At 45.5% G+C, this 20,608-nt stretch overlaps 1 protein-coding gene, 1 non-coding gene and 1 pseudogene across 7 annotated transcripts in view; 1 reads left to right on the top strand and 2 right to left on the bottom strand.

Moving 5' to 3' along the window:
- Nucleotides 1-20,608, top strand: part of LOC149324514 (uncharacterized) — a 168,507-nt gene that overhangs the window by 32,236 nt on the left and 115,663 nt on the right. The gene's annotated exons all lie outside the window — the stretch shown is intronic.
- TRNAS-GGA (transfer RNA serine (anticodon GGA)) lies at nucleotides 9,290-9,364 on the bottom strand. Its single transcript has one exon. It is a non-coding gene; the product is annotated as a tRNA-Ser (tRNA).
- On the bottom strand, nucleotides 9,855-13,083 carry LOC149324515 (uncharacterized; annotated as a pseudogene).

The raw sequence follows: 20,608 nt of genomic DNA, 5'->3' as shown, positions 1-20,608 counted from the left end.
GGCTATCCGCTGCTTAATGGCTTGGCAACACCCAAGGTCCGTTCTGCTGGTTGAGAATACCAAGCTATTCTCCAAAATCAGACCTTCGATTTCGACCCTCTGTTGTTCCTCAATGTGCGAGAGCTCAAACATCCTCAGAAAACTCTCTCGCGCATCTGCCGTTTCTTTAGAGTTAACGTTTAGAATCGGCTTGTCTACCTCCACGTCTACCAAATCCCCGAGTAGCTTGTTTTTCCCGAGGCGTATGTCCTGATGGGTTAGGTAGGTCATCCTGACGGGGATAGCCTCGTCTTCGCGTGTTGCAATGAGGGCGGGCTGTCCTACATGCCCATTCACTTCCAGTCGAGACACCTCTATCACTTTCATCTGTCCGCTTGATACGGGAGACAAAGGCCTACAGGCCAGAATGCACTCACTCATCGCCGGAAGCACCGTAGCCTCGATCAGCGCGACGGATATGCTCCCCTCGGACGCGTAATCCTGTATCGCCGGCCTATCGCGCGCCCAGTTATCGATCGGGATATAAGCTCCGTCTACCCGAATCATGCCCTGGATGAACAAAATGTCGATCCGTTGGTCTCTTAATATGTCTTGTCCGATGATGCCAGCTACAGGAAGCATGACACTGTCGTCGCACACATAAAATTTAGTAATGAACGTGTGCCTTCCAAGTGCCAAAGGTATGCGGTAGACGCCGAACGTGCCTATGCGGTCTCCAGTGATGCCGATAAGAGTTATATGGCTCTCGCATCTTTCGAACACATTCTCCGAGTTCGAGTCTTTACCTGTCAGCGCTTTAATAGGCTCTCTGTGGAACCTGTGTCCACGAGACACTTCACGGGTCTGCCTGCCTCCTTGCACTCGATTGTCGGGCTCGTCTCCGGGCGTAGGTTCACTACTGCCCCCGTTCGGCCCGGCTGATGACGGATGCACCTTTGCTGCGGTCTGGTCCTCGTCGCGACGGTTACTAAACTGGATTCCTGACCCTGGCCTGGACCAGCGAGGCTTCTGACGCGTCCGACAGAAGCGAGTGAAATGTCCGGCCTGCCGCAAGAAAAAGCAAACGCCCAAGTTACCGCGTTGGCGGTGCTCCCCATTCGGTTCAGTCTGGTTTAGAGATGTAAAATTTCAAGAAATTTTGAATGGCGTGAAAAAAAAACCGTTTTTTTCAGGGCTTTTTTCATGAAAAATTGGAAATTTTGCGAAACATGACAAAAACAGATTTATTTGCAATAGCACAACAATCAATAATAATGCTCCGAATTCAGTCGAATATGTAGTTACAGATGTCATATTGGGAAACGAACTTCTTGTTCTATTGCACCGAGAAAATAAATAATGATTTGCACTTCATGCGAATATGGAGGTATAAATACCATATTTGTGGAATGAACTTCTTGTTCTATTGCACCGAGAAAAGGAACATGAAAACTTATCTATAAGTCACTCCATATGGGACTCAGAGTCACTGTCGCTGGATGCGGCACTACGCGCAGCAGCATGGATTGAAGCTGTGTCCACAGCTACGTTCGACTGCACATACACAAGCTTTCGAACGCGTTCCCCTGAAAGTGTTGCGAATCCTTGTATGGACGTTTCTGAAACGTAACCAGTTTGTTCGCAGCTGGCGGATGATGGTGGTATCTGCAGCAGTCGGCAAGCCAGACGAGTTAGCGACTGGTTGGGGTAAAGGCCTTGCCACCAGGTAGATGGGGTCACGTGCTTCGCTGAAGACCCCTGTCCTGTACCAAATTCCTGCGGATGTCCTGTACTCTGCTACGCTGGAAATCAAGAAGCTAGGCTTGTATTTGGCTAAAACCGCTTACATGCACAACAGGCTATGTTATTTATGCCGTGTGTGTAGCGCTGTAGAATTTTCAACTGTTTTGTTCTACTTCAGCCGTGAGTTCAAGTATTAGTGTGTTTTAAGTCAATCCTGGATCTTATATGTTACCTGGCCTTCAACCCGCGTACTCGTAGCACGAACGTTTTAAAAAGCACTGCCTGGCACCGGCGATGACGACTGCCCTCCAATCGTTCAATGATGCACGCTGTAATTGTTTTCAAAGCAATAACTAAAACCTAAACTAAAAGCAAGCAATCGTAAAACCTTGAAATTGCATTGTAAAATTTTCAATGTTTTTTCCATTTTCCCTCGTCTGAAAAAAACGAAAAAAAAAACCGTTTTTTTTTTCAAAAATTGCAGTGTTTTTTTCAGGCCTTCACATCATTAGTCTGGTTGCGCATTGGGAGGCTTTCCTCTAGGAGTCTCTCTAGGCGTTCCAAGCGCATTCCGAGTCCGCCCTTCTCCTCCAAGTCTTCAAGCATCCTGACAGCCGCGGAGCGTGTGAGCAAAGTCTTCTCAATTTCCTCCTCCCTGGCTGCCACTTTCACAGCGTCGGAAAAGGTTTTGGGGTCCCGCGACAAAGCGAACCGCCGGACTGGGTCACGAAGGCCATTAAGAAATTGGGAAAGAAGCTGCTCATTTAGTATCTCATGTCTTACACTTGTCTTCGACATGTCCTCGCCGTCAATGTCCCTCAAGGTCTCCGCCCCGAGTCTCTTAAAATAATAATATTCACATCATGCGTACATGATGCCGGAGGCCTGCGGAAAAAGCTGTCACAATGGCAGCTTGACAAGGCCACAGGCCCCCGCACTGGCAACATCACACAGTGGTCAGCAAAATATATAACTGAACACAGAAATTCGCATTAGTTATTTTGAGCACAGAGAGGGGAAAAAAACATAAAACGACGGCATTCAACGTTTCAGAAAACCGCGTCAAAGTTCAAGAACTACATGCATTGAGATTAAACCATACATCGGAAAAAAATAAATAAAAGTCAGCATTCACAATCAACAAAACAAAAGTTATTACATTGAAACAGATAACCTATACAAAGCATCATTAGGAAAGAGAGCATAAAATTCCGACAAGTGTTTATCGCCGGAAATGAAACTACAACCAGAGAACTAGCGACATTAAGTTATTTTTTTAATTACTAAAGTGATCGCGAAGTTTCTTGAAAGTAATGTTCTCGGGTTCTATATTGTCCTTATGCGGTGCGTTTAACTATCTTTGAAGCCGGTTTTTTAGCATTTGCAAACCATACGTAGTCCTGCACGTGTCAACTTGCCATCGCTCAAACTTTCGCGTGTTATATGTAGTGGAGTGATAGTTTAGGTTTGCTAGGTGGCTTAAAAAACACGCATTATTCTTCACCTCCTTTTTATATTGTTTGCTGAGGCGATAGTCATATGTCTTAGGAACAGGTAATACATTATATGCTGCAAATAAGGGTTCAGAGGGACAGCACATAGGAATGTTTGCAACAGCACGTAGGAACCTTTTTTGGAGAATATGAATTTTATGAAGATTTTCTTGTGTTGTAGAGGCCCAAACTAAGTGGCAGTAGTTAAGTCTTGAACAAAATAAGGCATTATACAGTAACATCATTACATTAGAGGATAGTAAACTTTTGTTTCGGTATATCAGTCCAACTACTTGCAGTTTATTTGCTAAATAATTGATATGCTCATCCCAAGACAAGGTCTCGTGCAAAACAACAGCTTTTGTTTTAATACAAGGTACTGTTTCAACTGGGGTTGAATTTAGTAAGACACTTTCATTTATTACTATCCTTCTCTGTCTGGCGTGAAATAAAACTGCCTTTGTTTTTTGCACATTTATTTTTAAAAGGTTTTCTTCTGTCCACTTTTCTAGCTTAGCGAGAATTTTGTTAGCATGAAGAATTACTTGATGGGTTTCTTTGGATCACAAAAATACACTTGCATCATCTGCGTAGATGACAAATATCACTGCTCTGACATGTAGAGATTAAAAAGAAAAGGCCGCAAAATACTGCCTTGCGGCACGCCACAAGGAACTGCTAGAGGATTTGAGTAAAACCCTTCTGTGTTTACTATTTTCTTTCTATTTTTTAAGTGTGACTGGATTAGCGAGACAGCTACGCCCCGAAACCCACACCTTTCCAGCTTCTTAAGCAGCAAATCAGTCAAAGGCTCTTGAAAAGTCTAAAAATATGCCTAGTATGACGTTTCCTTTTTCAATATGGTCTAAAATGCACTATATTGGTGCAAGAAGTGCCGATTCAGTGCTAAGGCATTTACGGAAACCATACTGGCAATCAACTATTATATTATGTTTCTGTTCAAATTTTGAAAATCGCTTGAGATTGATTTTTTCAAGTGCCTTTGATAGTTTAGTTCAGTTCAGTTCAGTTTATTTCCTTAAAGACCCCCATTCAGGGGTATTACATAAGGGGTGGGGCTACAGATATAACATGAGGTTTGGTTTAATCTAACATCAGCTGCGTTAACTCTTGGTGGAATCTTGATGGACAGGTAATGGGTGCGACTTGGTGGGAGAGGCCGTTCCAGTCGGATGTTGCTCGGGCAAAAAACGAGGCCGAGAATGCAGTGGTACGGGAGCGTGGACGAACAACTTGAAGCGGATGACCAGTGCGTTGGGATATGTGCATGCGGCGTACGATGTAGGGTGCTTCGTGCAATGAACTGTTGAAGAATTTATGAAAAAGGCAGAGACTAGCAATGCGCCGGCGATGGGAAAGAAGTGACAAGTTAATTTCAGCTTTTAAAGACGATACACTGATGTCGTATGAGTATGCGGAATGAATGAATCTAACAGCGCGATTTTGAACTTGTTCAAGGTTAGCCTTCAGATAATTTTGATGGGGATCCCAGATGGCTGATGCGTATTCAAGTTCAGGTCTTATCAGTGACTGATATGCTAGTAATTTTAAGTCTTTTGGTGCATGGCGTATGTGGCGTTTGAGGAAACCTAGTTTTTTGTTGGCCGATGAAATGATGTTCACAATATGCGCATTCCAGGATAGGTTAGTTGATAGTGTGACGCCTAGGTACTTAAATGTTTGTACAGATTCTATTAGTAGGTTGTCTATTGTGTAAGCAGAACGAAAAGGTCTAAGACTTCGGGTGAATGACATGAGCTTACATTTGTTAGGGTTAAGAGTCATTAACCACTGGTCGCACCATTCTTGTACACTGTTAAGGTCAGTCTGAAGAGCGTTTTTGTCTGAGATGTTAGTTACTGTACGATAAATAACGCAGTCGTCAGCAAATAGGCGGATTGAGGAAGACACATGCAAGGGTAAATCGTTAATGTATATTAAGAAAAGAAGAGGACCAAGGACGGACCCTTGTGGGACGCCTGAGGTTACGGGTAGGGGGCTAGACGACTGGCTGTTTATGAGCACGGATTGAGTACGATTAGTAAGAAACTGTTCTAACCATCTTAAGACATGTGGGTGTAAATTCAAGAGGGAAAGTTTAAGCAGCAAGCGTCGGTGGGGTACTTTATCGAATGCCTTAGCGTAATCTAAAAATACAGCGTCAGTCTGGATGTTACGGTCAAGATTTGCATGCAGGTCATGTAGAAAAAGTGCCAACTGTGTTTCACAAGAAAATCCTTTCCTAAATCCATGTTGTGAAGAGTGAAAGAAGTTGCTAGTATCTAAGAAGTTCATAATTTGCGAGTATATGACATGTTCCATGATCTTGCACGGCACGCTGGTTAGTGAGATGGGACGATAATTCAAAGGGGAATTTTTATTACCTGACTTGTAGACGGGAACGACCTTTCCCACCTTCCAGTCGTGAGGCAAAATACCTGTAGACAATGACTGCGAAAATATGAGGCACAAAAATTTTGCAGAGGTATGTTTGGTATTTTTGAACACTTTCGAGTTGATTTCGTCGATGCCGGCTGATGAGGAGAGTTTAATATTTTGAATTTGGGAAGCGACACCATCAACCGAGAACGTTGTGGCCGGCATGTTATTCGTTATGTTTCTGGGAAGGGTAGACGCGGAAAGTAGGCCGGTATCCTTGGTAAATACAGATGAAAATGCGTGATTAAACATGTCTGCACTGTCAGCATCTGCGATTATTTCATCACATTCGTTAGTGATAATAACTTCGCGGGGCTGTTGGTGATTTATTATTTTCCAAAATTTTTCTGGGCTGTGACGTAGGATGTTAGGCAAATCATTTTGGAAAAAAGAGTGCTTTGCGTCGCGGATAGCTGCTAGATAATCTTTTTCGGCCGCGTAGTATTTATTCCATGCTGAAGTGCTCGGTCTAAGTTTGGCTGCGCGGAAAAGTCTTTTTTTCTTATTTTCTATTCGTTTTATGGACCTTGTGAACCATGGTTTTTGGCGATTTTCATGAAAAGTGGTTTCCGGAATGAATTTTTTTGTTAGTTCGCGTACCTTAGTTTTAAATATAGTCCAGTTGTCTTCAGGAGATCTGTTATGAAATGATGCTTCAAAGGATGGAAGGAAGGCAGTTAGTTCATTATTTATGGCCTCATAGTTCCCTTTATCGTACAGGGCGATAGTATTTTTGTGAGTGACACGTGGTGTTGGAGCAAAGGAAAATGTGGCATGGATTACCTTCTGATCACTGATCTCTGGTAGCAAACAAACAGACGTTAGGCTTTCCGGGTTGTTTGTTAGTATCAGGTCTAGAATAGTGGCGGAGTTTTGTGCTACACGTGTCGGCTGCGAAATGAGTTGCGTAAGGTTAGAATTAAGACATACGTCAAGAAAATAATTTGATTCAGTGTTAGCAGCCATTTGGGTACGCCAATCAATATTTGGAAAGTTAAAGTAACCGAAAAATAGGATATGTGCATTAGGGTATGATGTAGGAACGTCACACAGAATTTTATTTAATTTTGCGCAGAAATCAGCATTACTGTTTGGAGGGCGGTAGCAGACACCCAGATATACTGTTTGGGGCGAGGCTCAAATGAGAAGCCAAAGAATTTCTAGTTCTGCTAGATCTAGAGGACAGGTAATATGGAAACTGGTCAGCAATTTCCCATATTATTCTTGACACCTTTCTTATACAGTACCTTAACACGAGCAACTTGCATTTGGTGTGGAAATACCGCTTGTGCAGGGCATAAATTTAATACACAACTTATGCAGGGTGCAAGAAAAGAGATGACATGTTTCAAGGGCTTCACTTGACACCCATCAATATCAATAGCGCTGCTATTATTTAGGCTATATATTACTTCTGTTACCTCGGCGTCGCTAACAGGATAAAGAAAAACTGAGCTGCTATTGCAATAAACATTTTCTAGATGGACGCTAATTTTACCAGCAGTGTTCACAAGATGATTATTAAAAGCTCAGATAACGCTTTGCCTGACAACTGGGTGCCGTTGTTTTTAATTTCGCGAACTGACTCATTCCTAACGTTGTAGTTTAACAGTGAGTGTAGGTTACTCCATAGCGCATTAGACCGTCCAGAAAGTGAGGTGAATAAATTATTAAAATGCTGTTCTCGTGCTCGTTTCACCTCTTCATCTAAACAATTGTGATAAGTTCTAAATTTCTTCAAATATTCTGGGTATTTGCTCTTAATAAACCTGCTAAACATTGTATTTTTCTCCTGTATTTTCGCTGCCAGGTCCGGGGTTATCCATGCTTAAAGGTGCACTGAAGACGATTCTGAACTTGTCTTTTTGCCACGGCAACTCGATCTACACGTTCCTAGCATTCTTAGAAACTGCGACTTATTGCCCTCTGTGGCCGATTTCCCTAATTAAATCGAATTAACGTCCGGCTCCCACCTTTATTTTTTGAATTCTCCGCGTACGGTGGGCGGAGTCGACCAACGCGTGAAGTTCCTTTCAGCCAGCTCCGTGGAGGCTTTGCTTTCGCTTTATTTTGTTTTTTAGGTTTCCACGAATAAATAGTTTCATTCGCAGATAATACAGCCGCAAAATAAGCCCGCAGAAATAAAAATACGCGCGGACTATTTGCTACTACGGACTACTACGTATTACTCCGCCGATGGCAGAGCGGCAAGCCGCCACGGGACTGGGTGAAAAGCGCTCCACGCGTTGGTCGACTCCGCCCACCATACGAGGAGAATTAAACAAGAAAGGCGGGAGCCGGACGTTAATTCCATTTAATTACGGAAATTGGCCACACAGGGCAATAAATCGACGTTTCTAAGAAAGCTCGGAACGTGTAGATCGAGTTTCCGCGGCAAAAAGGCAAGTTCAGATTCCTCTTCAGTGCACCTTTAAGCGGAAAGTTGGGCAAGTTGGATAACATTCACGATGAAAAAATAGCGCACAAGCAACACAAGGGCCGTTTCCTTTCCGTCCCTTGTGTTCCTTGTGCGCTATTTTTTCATCATGTACGTTATCCATGGTTTACGGATTTTTGTGTTTTTCTTCGGCTGTACAAAAGGGAAACAGTCTGCATATATGGGTTTCGGAATATTACACAGTTCCTCATAAGCTGCGCATGCATCCGTTTTCTTATACACATTATCCCATGATGTTGTTGAAATATTTTCTAGAAATAACGAAAGATTCTGCGGTGTAACACATTGTATTAAATTTGCGGGCGAATTTTTCTTTGTGGAACTTTTTGCTACCGCACAAAAAATTAGGCATGTGGTCACTCAACTGAGCCGTTAGAACACCTGCTGTGATTCTCTCCAGTGTTTTTTTGCAGCAAAAACATCAAGTAATGTCGACGTATTCAGAGTAACTCTTGTTTGAAGATTGATGACATTTGCAAGACCATTCGCCCTCAACAGAACATCCAGTTTAACTTTTGCGGAATCACTGCTTAACATGTTTATATTTACGTCACCACCAAATATAACGTCTAAGTGATAATTATTTATAAATGAAAAGAAATCATCTAAGTATTCTAAAAATGGGGTCATCATTCCATTCGGAGGTCGATAACAAACCGCAAGTACAGTATTTTGTAATTTCAACGACAGGAATTCATAGTCACTTGTGCTTACACAGAAAGTTTCTAGTAGGTTAAATGTTTAGGGGAAACCCCCAAGGTGGAGTAAATTTGTAATAAGGGAGTAATTACTCATTGGCATCCACCCAAGCGCAGCCATACGGCTACAAAGGAAAACTAACAGCTTTCTCGGAAACTTCGTAGTTAAAGAAAAATTCGTCCTGGTCCGGGGTTCGAACCCGGGACCACCGCTTCACCGGAGCAGTCGCTCTACCAACTGAGCTAACCGGGACGGCAAGCTTATGGTAGGGCGAGAGCGAATTGATCAATAACTCGAAGTGGGAACAGTGTTGGTCAAATGTTTAGGGGAAACCCCCAAGGTGGAGTAAACTTGTAATAAGGGAGTAATTACTCATTGGCATCCACCCAAGCGCAGCCATACGGCTACAAAGGAAAACTAACAGCTTTCTCGGAAACTTCGTAGTTAAAGAAAAATTCGTCCTGGTCCGGGGTTCGAACCCGGGACCGCTGCTTCTCCGGAGCAGTCGCTCTACCAACTGAGCTAACCGGGCCGGCAAGCTTATGGTAGGGCGAGAGCGAATTGATCAATAACTCGAAGTGGGAACAGTGTTGGTCAGATGTTTAGGGGAAACCCCCAAGGTGGAGTAAATTTGTAATAAGGGAGTAATTACTCCCTTATTACAAAGTTTCTAGTAACTCGCAAGTGAAACTACTTTTGATCAAGATGCATACCCCACCACCGCGATCACTAGCCCGATTGACGTAAAAAGTGCGGCAGGAAGGCAAACGAAAGACACTTGTGCCATCTGTGCTCCATGTTTCTGCAAACATTATCACGTCAAATATGTTATCTAACTGCTGAAATAGAGACTAAGTTCGGTTTCTTTATTTTTTACTGATCGTATGATAAGGTGAAAGCGCTTCAGTGATTTTTTATGGGCTTGTCTAAGGTGACTTTCAAGGCTGTGTGGCAGTACGTAACGTTCACCATCGGCGCCCGCCATGGTTATCAGTTAGTCATCTCAGAAACTGCCGTGCTTGTTATTTTATCTTATCCAAGTCACAAGAACTTGAAATAGCCACCGCCTTCCCTCCCTCAATTTTGCGCACGAGAACCCGTCCATTGTGGTGCCATACGAACTTAAAATCATTTATCTTCGCCCAGGTTTTCACTTCAAAAACAGTGCGCGAGTTCGCTTTGTTATATTTTCCTGCAAAAACATCTTATCAACCACATTGCTCAGTTTTCGTCTGTTCTGCCACCATTCATCCCGCTTTGCTTTTTTTGCAAAACGACAAATTTTGCCTAGGAGCACAGACCTTTGGGCTAGTTGGTTCATAGCAGACACGTGCAAGCGCAAAAAAACACGGACAGAGAAGAGACTTGGACAACACGAGCGCTTACTTTCAACTGAAGGTTTATTGATACGCAAGCACAATTATATACACCTTGCTGCATGACGTCAAACTGATAGTCCTGCCGACATCACGTGGCTGCTCCCAAAAACATTATTTCCTTTTTAGTCAGGGTGACAGATGGTGCGCTGACGCAGGATGGACCGGCTTTTCTAATCAAATCTGCATCTATTATCTCTCTCTCACATCCTGACAACTATGTTTGGCCACAATCTTGCATGCGCTGAAGACAGGTTTACATGGTTTCTTATTCTTTACAGCACAATCATGACAATGTTCAGAAAGATTACCGTCTCTATAATTGCCTACCTTCCTCCTGTGTTCCAGTAATCTTTCGTTCAGACATCGGCCAGTTTGACCGATGTACCTAGAGCCACACGATAGAGGAATGTCATAGACCACACAAGAAACACATGGTCCAAAAGGATCCCGGTGCTTGATACCGCATGGTTCTTTAGGCTTTGGAAAAGGATTAGTCAACTTGACTAGTTTTTCCAACTTCTCAGGCGCCGAGAACACTACTCTGACGTCACTGCGTTTCGCAATCTTCTTTAGGCGATGCGAGGTGTTGTGCAAATAGGGGATGACTACCGTTCTGTTTCCATTTGCTTCGATCTGGTTCTTGTCTTTTCTCTTCACGGTTTTCAACATTCCTTCAGATACGGATACAATGAGGCTTGTCGGATACCCAGCTGACTGAAGACGCGTCACTTGCTTTTGGAAACCATGGCTCAGTGAATGGCAACACGAATTTTTTAGTGCATTATTTAGGCATTGCTTAGCGATTGCTCTCTTAACAAGTTTTGTATGAGATGAATGAAACGGTAAGAGGGGTTTGTTAGCTCTTGGATGGTACTCCCAACACGTAGATTTGTCAGTGAGAATTAGCTTAAAATCTAAAAAGTGTAAAATACCATCTCTTGGAATTTCATGCTTCAGTACTAAATGATTAAAACACTCACAAAAAAGGGCTAAAAGCTGATTGACAGTGGTCGAAAAATCACTGCACCCTTGTAATAAAATTAAAAAATCATCGACGTATCTAAAAACAGTCACATTGTTAAAAACCTTCAGGCGGTCAGAAACGACTCTGTCACAATGAGCTAAAACTATGTCGCTAAGAACTGGGGCAATACAAGAGCCTATACAAACCCCTTGCTTTTGAATGAAAACCTGGTCATTCCATTCAATGTAAGTTGACCTGAGATAAAATGAAAGCAATTCCAGAAAACCTTCTACGGACAAACCTGCTGCATTTTGAAAAGCTATTGACCCAAAACAATCAATGCACTCTTCCACACATCTGAGGAGTTTTTCCTGTGGCACGGAGTAGTATAAATCCGTTATGTAAAAAGAGCAGGCCAGAATACCTTTGCCATGATTCTCCTCCAAGAACTCGAAAACTTTTTCAGAAGACCGAATTTGAAAGGGATCGTCCATCGTTAAAAGATTTAGTCTGCTCTGCAGGAAGACTGCGACTGATTTTTGCCACGTGCTTTTTTCCGATACAATCACCCTTAGGGGACACTCCACTTTGTGTGTTTTTGCGGTGAACAGGAACTGCAAAAACAAAAATCTTTTAGTTTTTTCGATGTTTTTCGCTAATCTTTCAAGGTTTAGTTTCTTACACAGAGCTTTGCCTGCCAACCGTAGTTTCTTCCCAGATACCGTTTGCGCCTTTTGCATGACTGACAGTACGGCTTCCATGTCCTTCTTTCCAAACTGATCTCTTGTCAACACAACAAACCCACCTTCTTTATCTGAAGGAAGAACGGACAGATTATCCCTTCTCAAATTTGAAGCTGACCGACTTAGCGAAACGCGTGGAATTACACTACTACCGCGATTTAGTACGTCAACCCCATCCGAAATGCACCTTTCGGCTTCATTGATATCAGCAGACCGCGAAACACGTCGAACAAGGGACAACTGTTCCGGGGCACTCAACTTTGGCTCAGCGGCGAACTTGGGTCCAAGACCGAGGATGCGATCCATGTTATCCGGTAGATGAACTTGGCCAAAGGACTTGACTTCACACCTCGTCGAGGGGGGCCGTTTTGGTTGGGCGGCTCGAAGTTTCTTCAGCTCCTGTTGCCACAAGCACTCAGTGAGGCGGTCCACTGATACGAATATGGAACGCAGGTCTCCATTCCTTCCTATTGGATTTGTGGTATCCTGAAGACTCGTGTAGAGTAGATCCCTGTACAGGCGCGCTTGACGCCGCCTGGCGTTTCGTCCTTCTTTGCTGGCAGTCGGTGGACAGCTACAATGTCATTTTGCTTGAGTTGTGGAAGCTCGGCCTTTGCAGCTAACATGTTTATTTTTTCCAACAGATTTTCTTTCTCTGTTTGCGGGATTCCATGAAGCTCTAGGTTTAGCTTGCGGCTTTGCCATTCCAAGTTGTCTACCTCAGTTTTCAGTTGCGTGACCTCATCTCGTGCCTCAAGCTTTCCGTGTCTGCTTTTCACTTCCTCAATTTCCCGCTCATTCTTTTCTGTGCGTGCCAGAAGCCGATCGTATTATTCGCTCATAAATTGAACAGATCTCAACTGTTTCCTTCAGCGGTGGCAATTGATCCAGCTTATCACTAATGGCTTTCACCCACACGCGTATGTCTTCCTGCGCTTCAGGCTCCTTCACCGCCTTTTCTGACTGCGAACGTGGCTTAGAGCGTCGGCAAATGCGTGCATCGCCATGCTTGTCTATACGATTCACCCTTCGACTTCACTGTGGTGTCAGAAACGCCAGCACACTTTCCGGTATGGTATATGGAACCACATTCACTGCATGCCATTGATTTCACGGAAGCAGTGCATTCTTCCTCACACACGCTGCACTGGTCTACAGGCGACATCACACTGTGGCAGCAGCAACAGCAGCAGTAGCAATAGCGAAAGTTCCGCAATAATGATGTCGTTACTAACCTGCAATATCACAGAAGTGCGGGCTTAGAGCGTTGAACTGCTTGCCGCTGCCGCTGCTGCCAAAGTGGATGGGCACGCTCTCGGTGATCAGATTTATAGCTTGCCGGCGGACGATGCTGGTGGCGGCTCCAAGCGGCGAAGATGGACTGGAGATAGATGCTCCGAGATCTAGCTTGTCACGAGCTTGGAAATCCTGGCATCCTGGCGTGGATCTGTGGACGTCACACCAGCGCGCCGCCTGCAATTTGCTGAGGACGATTCAGGCACGAACGCATCGGCCCGACGCTCATCCTACTTTTCGTATTACAGCTGGCCCGGCTGTCTGGATCACCGTCGCGACTTCCCGGTTCGCCAACACGTGCCAACGATTGCCAACGCAACTTGCTGGCTTCTACTAACTTCGTCACACCGGGCCCAGTGGTTACTGCGTCGGCGCATGTGCGCATACTCCAGCTCTCCGACTGTGGCGCACTGATGCAGCGGGGCGTATAAAAGCTGAACTCCTGGCCCTGGACGAACCAGTGCTGAGGACGATTGAGGCACGAACGCATCGGCCCGACGCTCATCCTACTTTTCGTATTACAGCTGGCCCGGCTGTCTGGATCACCGTCGCGACTTCCCGGTTCGCCAACACGTGCCAACGATTGCCAACGCAACTTGCTGGCTTCTACTAACTTCGTCACACCGGGCCCAGTGGTTACTGCGTCGGCGCATGTGCGCATACTCCAGCTCTCCGACTGTGGCGCACTGATGCAGCGGGGCGTATAAAAGCTGAACTCCTGGCCCTGGACGAACCATTGCTGAGGACGATTCAGGCACGAACGCATCGGCCCGACGCTCATCCTACTTTTCGTATTACAGTTGGCCCGGCTGTCTGGGTCACCGTCGCGGCTTCCCGGTTCGCCAACACGTGCCAACGATTGCCAACGCAACTTGCTGGCTTCTACTAACTTCGTCACACCGGGCCCAGTGGTTACTGCGTCGGCGCATGTGCGCATACTCCAGCTCTCCGACTGTGGCGCACTGATGCAGCGGGGCGTATAAAAGCTGAACTCCTGGCCCTGGACGAACCATTGCTGAGGACGATGCAGGCACGAACGCATCGGCCCGACGCTCATCCTACTTTTCGTATTACAGTTGGCACGGCTGTCTGGATCACCGTCGCGGCTTCCCGGTTCGCCAACACGTGCCAACGATTGCCAACGCAACTTGCTGGCTTCTACTAACTTCGTCACACCGGGCCCAGTGGTTACTGCGTCGGCGCATGTGCGCATACTCCAGCTCTCCGACTGTGGCGCACTGATGCAGCGGGGCGTATAAAAGCTGAACTCCTGGCCCTGGACGAACCATTGCTGAGGACGATTCAGGCACGAACGCATCGGCCCGACGCTCATCCTACTTTTCGTATTACAGTTGGCCCGGCTGTCTGGGTCACCGTCGCGGCTTCCCGGTTCGCCAACACGTGCCAACGATTGCCAACGCAACTTGCTGGCTTCTACTAACTTCGTCACACCGGGCCCAGTGGTTACTGCGTCGGCGCATGTGCGCATACTCCAGCTCTCCGACTGTGGCGCACTAATGCAGCGGGGCGTATAAAAGCTGAACTCCTGGCCCTGGACGAACCATTGCTGAGGACGATTCAGGCACGAACGCATCGGCCCGACGCTCATCCTACTTTTCGTATTACAGTTGGCCCGGCTGTCTGGGTCACCGTCGCGGCTTCCCGGTTCGCCAACACGTGCCAACGATTGCCAACGCAACTTGCTGGCTTCTACTAACTTCGTCACACCGGGCCCAGTGGTTACTGCGTCGGCGCATGTGCGCATACTCCAGCTCTCCGACTGTGGCGCACTAATGCAGCGGGGCGTATAAAAGCTGAACTCCTGGCCCTGGACGAACCATTGCTGAGGACGATTCAGGCACGAACGCATCGGCCCGACGCTCATCCTACTTTTCGTATTACAGTTGGCCCGGCTGTCTGGGTCACCGTCGCGGCTTCCCGGTTCGCCAACACGTGCCAACGATTGCCAACGCAACTTGCTGGCTTCTACTAACTTCGTCACACCGGGCCCAGTGGTTACTGCGTCGGCGCATGTGCGCATACTCCAGCTCTCCGACTGTGGCGCACTGATGCAGCGGGGCGTACAAAAGCTGAACTCCTGGCCCTGGACGAACCATTGCTGAGGACGATTCAGGCACGAACGCATCGGCCCGGCGCTCATCCTACTTTTCGTATTACAGTTGGCCCGGCTGTCTGGATCACCGTCGCGGCTTCCCGGTGCTCCAACACGTGCCAACGATTGCCAACGCAACTTGCTGGCTTCTACTAACTTCGTCACACCGGGCCCAGTGGTTACTGCGTCGGCGCATGTGCGCATACTCCAGCTCTCCGACTGTGGCGCACTGATGCAGCGGGGCGTATAAAAGCTGAACTCCTGGCCCTGGACGAACCATTGCTGAGGACGATTCAGGCACGAACGCATCGGCCCGACGCTCATCCTACTTTTCGTATTACAGTTGGCCCGGCTGTCTGGATCACCGTCGCGGCTTCCCGGTTCGCCAACACGTGCCAACGATTGCCAACGCAACTTGCTGGCTTCTACTAACTTCGTGACACCGGGCCCAGTGGTTACTGCGTCGGCGCATGTGCGCATACTCCAGCTCTCCGACTGTGGCGCACTGATGCAGCGGGGCGTATAAAAGCTGAACTCCTGGCCCTGGACGAACCATTGCTGAGGACGATTCAGGCACGAACGCATCGGCCCGGCGCTCATCCTACTTTTCGTATTACATGTCTGTAATGCTCTTTACTTGTACACACATTTTGTAGTTTGTGCCTGGGTCGTCCTAAAGCAATGAGTGATGATGAAGGTCCGGTACCCCGTCTAACACGAAAGAAAAGAGAGAAAAGCTATTCGACAAGGCTCCAACTACTGTGAAAGAAGTTGGAAGTTTTCTTCCAGGACACAGGACACACAGGACACACAGGACAGGCGCTGTCCTGTGTGTATCTCCTCTTGTGTGCGTTTTTCGTGTGCGCTTAAATTTCATTTCATTTATAGCTATGCACCATCTAGCCCAAACAGATGTTTTGTTAAATTATCTATCTTAATAGCAAGTTGGAAGCCTTGGGAAAGAACCTGAACTATGAGCTTGGCACCCTGCGGGGATCAGTCGAATTTATGAATGAAAGTTTTGAAGAATTTAAGAAAGAATTGGCCGAGGCTCGTCAGGAGATAAGCGAGCTTAAGGAAGAGCAGAATTATCTAATGCATGAAAGCAGTGAACTTTCGAAACAGCTGCAGCGTACTAGAACAGAGCTAACTGAACTTCAGCAGTACAGTCGCAGAAATAACCTTGAGTTAAAAGGCATCCCTACTACTGACAGCGAGTCACTGACAGGCATTGTCTCCGCTCTTGCCAGGAAGGTTGGAGCAGAAATAACGGTGAACGATATTGACCTCGTGCATCGAGTGCCAACAAAAGACAGGAACAAATCGAATATCATCGTTAAGTTCAGGTCAAGTGATGCCCGTGATAAACTGCTCGAATCGGCAAAAAAAAAAAAAACTCGCTTAATCACATCGGACCTTGGCATTTCTGGATCAACATCCGTGTTCGTAAACGAACATCTTTGCCCAGAGTATAAAGTGTTGCTTGCTAGGGCTATAGCAGCGAAGAAACTTCACAACTGAAAGTATGCATGGGTATCTCGTGGGCGGATCTTGGCGCGAAAAGCAGACAACTCGGACGTGATCCGAATTTCTACAGAGGCCGACCTCGGCCTTATAGTCTAGTTCATTCAAAATGCTGACTGTACGAACCACTCATAAATTTTTCACGTTAAATGAACCACGCACCATACTGCATTGCAATGTAAGGAGCACAGCTAGAAATTTTGACGGCCTTTGTACGTTTCTAGTAGAGCACAGCTTTATTTACGATGTTATAGCCATTACGAAAACCTGGCTGATGCCCGGTGAAAGCTATAACATTCCCAATTATGTATTTCTGTCCCGTCCCCGCATTTCGAACAATCGAGGAGGAGGGGTAGGTTTGTACATTAAAAAGACCCTTGTAGACTGCGAATGTCCGTTTCTTAACGCATCCGTCAGTAGCAGTTCGGAATTTCTATTTGTTGAACTCGAAGGTGTCATGGTTGGTGTTGTTTATAGAGCCCCCCACGCAGATCGCAGTAAGTTTGTGAATGATCTTGAATCTGTTTTTATACACGTAACCGATATGAACAAAAAAGCAATCATCGTCGGCGATACTAATATTGATACTTTAGGTGCCAACCACAGTGAATACACTGACCTGTTATTTTCATATGGATTTACGAATCTTATCTCTACTCCGACCCGAATCGCAGGTTCCAGCTTGACATGCCTCGACCATGTGCTATGCAATTTCGTGCCACCTAGTTATTTGGCTGGGGCATATGATACAGCAGTGGCAGATCACTTCGCGAATGCCTTCTTATACCGCGTAGACGATAGAGATAGCCGTAGAACTTCTGACAGCACGTGCGAACATAGGAAGAAAATTGGCTATCAAAAATGCGCACTCAGGCTCTCTGAAATGAGCTTTGCAGACCTCGCCGATATGAATGCCAATGAACACTGCTGCAGCCTTGTCGATAGAATTAAAGCTGTGATAAATGATTGTAGTTTTACGCAGAAAAAAACGCACTATACACATCCAGTGTGCCCTTGGATGACAGCAGCTGTGCTAAACATGATAAAAAAGCGCGATCACTGGCACACCAAAATGAAACAAAACAGAGGGAACGCATATTATAGTGCTCAGTATAAGATTCATAGAAATAAAGCTGTTGCTACCATGCGTGTACAGAAGAAGCTATATTTTAGTAACCAAATAAACGCATGCGCCGGCAATTCTAAGAAACTCTGGGCTACAGTGAACTCGATAATTCGGCCTACTTCATCAAACCGAATACTTCCTGACCTGGCCCTTTCCGCAGATAAACACCTGCTATCAGATCAGTTTAACGATCATTTCTGCTCAGTGGGTGCTGATTTACGTTTAAGTATGGGTCTCACAGACGAACCTTCTCTGCCTGAGTATCTTGAAAAGACCTTCGGTTTTATAGAAATAAGCAGTGACGAAGTAATGAGTGCACTTAATTCAATGGATGCCACTAAGGCCACGGGTCTCGATGGTATTCCGGTTTCCATAATTAAAAACAACAGTGGCGTCCTAGCTGCCACTTTAGCCTCTTTATTTAATAAAGCATTTCTGTCCGGCATCTATCCTGATATTTTGAAGCTCGCCAAGGTAGTCCCTATCTACAAAAGTGGGAATCCTAATGAACTCGGAAACTATAGGCCGATCTCAATCCTTAGCTGTATCAACACTCTCTTCGAAAAACTATTGGCTAAAAGAATTACGCAATTCCTGACCAAAAATGCAATTCTGTCAACGTCCCAACATGGTTTTCAGAAATTTAGATCGACCACCACGGCTGTGCTTTCTATAACTGACTCAATCAATGAAGCACTCAATAATAAGAATATTTCTGTTGGTGTATTCCTGGATATTAAGAAGGCATTCGACACTGTGGATCTCGATATTTTATGCAAGAAACTAGAAAGATATGGGTTCAGAGGTGTATCACTCGATTTCTTTAGAAGCTATTTAACTGGGCGACGGCAGTGTGTTATTATTGGCGAACACGCGTCAAGTTCGCGTTCTATTTCCGTAGGTGTTCCGCAGGGCTCAGTACTGGGGCCTATACTTTTTACACTCTACATAAACAACTTACCCGATTGCCTAATAAATACCCGTGCCATTATGTACGCCGACGATACCTCATTGTTGGTGACCGCTGACTCCGTTGAAACAGCCAAGCATATTTTAAACTCAGAACTTCAGAGAGTCAATAAATGGTTTTTAACAAATAGACTCACTTTGAACATAGGCAAGACTAAATATGTTATATTTGCATCCCCTTATAAAAAATACCAGAATACCTGCTCCGCAATATCGATAGGAGATAAAGAAATTGAAGAAGTTAAAACTATTCAGTACTTGGGTGTAACCTTAGACGCTGCATTAAACTGGAAACCGCATATCGAAAAATTGCGCAGCAAACTATCTTATGCATGTTTCGTTCTGGCCAAAGCTCGGCGACATTTCGAAATACACACACTAAAAACAATATACTTTAGCTTTTTCCAGTCCCAATTAACTTACTGTATAGAATCATGGGGGTTCACTTACATCACTTACATTGAACCTGTTTTACGCCTGCAGAAGCGGGCACTGAGAATAATGACTTGCACAACACCGTATACGCCTTCTCGCCCTTTGTTTTTTAGACTCCAAATAATGCCGGCATTGCAGCTTCGAGATTTTCGCGTTGCACTACTCGTACTAAGAGTCCTCTCCGGCACCTCCCCCTTTCCTTTGAACACATTCCATAGAGCCCCAACTAACAGCCGTTCAGCAGCACAGGGAAGATTTCTGGTTCCTACATCTCGCAATGACTATGGCCAGCGCCGCTTCGAGTATCAAGGGGTAAAAACTTGGAATAAAATCCCCTGTGCAGTCTTTGCAACGTCTAATCCTTATATTTCACTGAAGACCTTTTTTCTGTCACAAATAATTACCTGATTTACAATGCAATCGCTTTGTGATTGTCTCTTATTATTCTCTGTAGTGTCTATGTTGGGTTTACCATTCATATGTCATTGAATAATCACTTCTAAGGCAACTGCGTTTATTTTGTATAAAGAATGCTGTTCCTGCCTTCATGTTTTTTTGCACACTCTTCCATTTTTTTTTGTAGTGAGCCCTCTTGTATTTCTGTAATGTGAACCATCTTGCTTGCACGCTTTGCATTTTTCCACCATTCTTATGTGTATTATTTTGGCATGCAATAGAAAGCATTTGTCCTCACTAATCTCTTTGCTTTTATTGCATGGATCCATAACTAGCCTTTGGCTAAGGATCCAGAAAGTGATGTTATGTACTGTGCTGAAGAAATGATAATAAAAAGAATTGAATTGAATTGAATTGAATATCACAGAAGTGCGGGCTTAAAGCGTTGAACTGCTTGCCGCTGCCGCTGCTGCCAAAGTTAATGGTCCGTGGTCCTCCGCGGTAAGGAGCTGCTGGAGGCGGGCATGATCCGACGGCATGAGTTTCTCCAGCACCTTGGTCTGCTGATAAGGTGTATCTCCCATTGGTTGGGAGATAAGATCCGAGAGCTTGCAGGCCATATCAGGAGGGAACGTGGAGACAAGCTCGTAATAGCGCGTAGTCTCCGAGGTGATGCGATGGACTGCGCTTCGATCTGCAAAAACGAGACTTGCGGGTTCTGAGGCCAGAAAGGAGGTAGGCGAAGCCGCAGCGACGCGACGTCTGCGGGCGCAAGTCCCGTTCTGTGGAGGAGTCGCCCGGCTCTGTCATTGGGTTCGTCCTAAGTCACCA

The sequence above is a fragment of the Amblyomma mixtum genome, unplaced genomic scaffold (assembly GCF_055824585.1).
Source record: "Amblyomma mixtum isolate Tamu unplaced genomic scaffold, ASM5582458v1 scaffold_27, whole genome shotgun sequence".
Classification (NCBI taxonomy): Eukaryota; Metazoa; Arthropoda; class Arachnida; order Ixodida; family Ixodidae; genus Amblyomma; species Amblyomma mixtum.
The sequence above is the reverse complement of the archived record's forward strand: the minus strand, read 5'-3'. Positions and strand labels throughout refer to the sequence as shown.